The following is a 2,820-nucleotide window of genomic DNA, read 5'->3' as shown; positions in this document are numbered from 1 at the left end:
AAACAAATGTGCATTGGGTTGGTGATGACATTCTGGATCTTGGCTTTGTGCATTCAGTAAGCCAGCTAGATGGGCTTGTAAAGCTGCCTTTCTGTGTACCTAGGGAGTTGATAGCTTTTTCTGTGCTATTCCATTAGTGATCATGCAAGCTTACATGGACATCTATATTCTGGAAATGTTGGTAAATGCTGACAGGAGGGTACTGGCAACCACATGTTTCATCTTGTTGCTGATTCCTACTCATATGTGTTTACTGTCTACCATTCCTCTAAAGATAGGGTTTTCCACCTGCACTGCCCACACCATGGTGGCGGTTTAATTCTTCGGGTCCTGCATCTTCATCTAACTGTAACCACTCAGCATCACCTGGGTGGACAAGTTTCTTGCTGTGTTTAATGAAGTCCTCACACCTCTCTTGAATCCAGTTATTTATACCCTAAGAAACAAAAAAGATTTAAAATGCCATGAGGAGACTACAATATCAGCATATGGAATTCAGTAGGTATTTCAGGGTGTCACATTATCAGAATAGTTACTATAAGTTCCCTAAATTAGTCACACCTGTCTCTTACTCTGAACCAGGAAGCATTCCCTAGTTAAAACATAGAAGACATATATCTTTCCAAATGTATGTTTTGTGTCCATTCTTCACTATGCCAAAATTATTTATGATTGAATGCAAAATTACATCCTGTCTCACAAATTTATCTAGTTTTTACCATTATCATTTTGGTTATGATCAAAAATGATTTTTTAAAAAAAGAATAACCAATGTATAAAGCTGTTTCTACAACCACCACCACATCTGGAACTATTTAGTTATGCTAAGGGATTCTTTAAGCTAAATCGATCACATATATCTCTTTTAATTTAATAATCAACCTGTGAATGAAAATTGCTGTTTTTTATTAAGTGGTGAATTTGTCTTTCAATTAGTTAGCTTCTACCTAACTTGTCTAGGTAAACATCTATAGTTCAATATTCTCCACTATATTTTTTGTGGAAAAAAAGAATGTTAATCATAATCTGGAGAGATAATCATTACCCACATCTTTCTGTTTGGACATTTTTAAAATAGGATAATTTTGTTTAGAAAATAAACATTAAAAGAAAAGAAGGGCGTAATAGAAACAATTTGGGCAGTTTCCTTCTTTATGTCTTTTAGTAAATAAGTAGTTTCATTATAACAGATAAAAGCAAGACAAGATGTGTTATGGAAATAAGTCAAGAAAGTCTAATTCTAATGGAATAAACTTCCCATTAATTCAGTACTGTGCTCAGACAAATTGCAAACACTAGGTTGGCAATTCACACCACCAGCAACTCAAAAGGAGATTGATGATGCAGTCTGCTTCCACGCAGATTTACTCCCTTAGTAAATCCTATAGGAATCCTATAGGGCAGTTCTGCTTAGATGTATGGGATCACTATGAGTCAGAATAGACTTGATAGCAGTGGTTTGCTTTGGTTTCAATGCTTCAAAAGGATTCCCTGGGTGATGTAAATGGTGAAGCACATCACTACCAAACAAAAGGTTGTTGGTTCCAATCCTTCCACAATCACTTTGGTCAAGTGCTGGTGATCTATTTCCAAAACATCACAGCCATTGAAAACCCTACAGAAGACAGTTCTACTCTGACACACATGGGGTTGCTATGAGTCAGAGGTGAATCAATTGCAACTGTGTTTGGCTTTGTTTTGTTTTGTTTTACATTTCTTGTTCTGGTTTGATTTTATGCTTCAGAAAGGTGTAAAATATTCCCTTATCTGGACTCTATATAGCCAGATGTGCCTCTTACTTCACATTTTTTAAAAAACATATCAGTGTCCTGTATATTTAGTTACATTGTCAACAGAGTGTGATGATAAGCCTGTCATTAAAATTGTTAATATTCCTTCATTAAAATATATAAAATTCACACTTGGATGCAATTAATAATAAAAATGAGCAGCTTCCCAACAGTTCATGTCCTGTTAGTTGGTAAAAACCATATTAAGTTTATAAAAACAATATCGACGGCACATAACAACAACAACAATGATATGCTTTATTTTTCTAGGGCTGTTTGAATTTCAGAACTGTGGAAATATATACTATTAAATTAAACATGCACCGGTGTATATGAAGAAACAAGTTGCAGTTTTAGGACATAGCTTGTGGTTGTTGTTGTGTGCCATCAAGTCAGCCCTGACTCATAGCGACCCCTCCTTGGGTTTCCGAGGCAGTATCACTACGGAAGTAGGATTGCCCAACCTTCCTTCCGAGGAGTGGCTGGTGGGTTTGAACCGCCAGCCTTCTGGTGAGCAGTCAAGTGCTTTAGCCACTATGCTAGCTTGTGGTAGGTCTACCATAATTGGGAATAGGATATGCTCTCTGCCCTGTGGGACCTTGTGCTGTTTGGCACTCGCCCAGCCATAGAGTGATCTGTTCACTGAGTCACAAAATAAAAGTGCTGACTAAAACTGAACTACTGCATCTTTGCAATATATGAATTTCTATGTTACTTCCATAAACTCAGGACAACTGCTACTTTCTAGAATTAGAATTCCAATACATACTCTACCACAAGCCAAATTTATTGTCTTTATGACATGCATGAAACAATAAATCCACCAACTGTGAACAAGTAAGTATGAAGGTATAAGGTAGACTCAGGTAACAACAGTCTGAGCAAAACTCAGGGCATTTGCTCATCACGTATTTGTTGTTGTTGCTAAGTGCCGACGAGTCATTTCCGACTCATAGCGACCCCATGCACAGCAGAACGAAACACTGCTCGATCCCGCGCCAGCCCCACAATCCCTGCTATACTTGAGCCC

This window comes from Orycteropus afer, unplaced genomic scaffold (genome assembly GCF_000298275.1).
Source record: "Orycteropus afer afer isolate SDZICR_OR568_19922 unplaced genomic scaffold, OryAfe1.0 scaffold01988, whole genome shotgun sequence".
NCBI classification, from domain to species: Eukaryota; Metazoa; Chordata; class Mammalia; order Tubulidentata; family Orycteropodidae; genus Orycteropus; species Orycteropus afer.
This window is presented reverse-complemented; position numbering follows the sequence as displayed.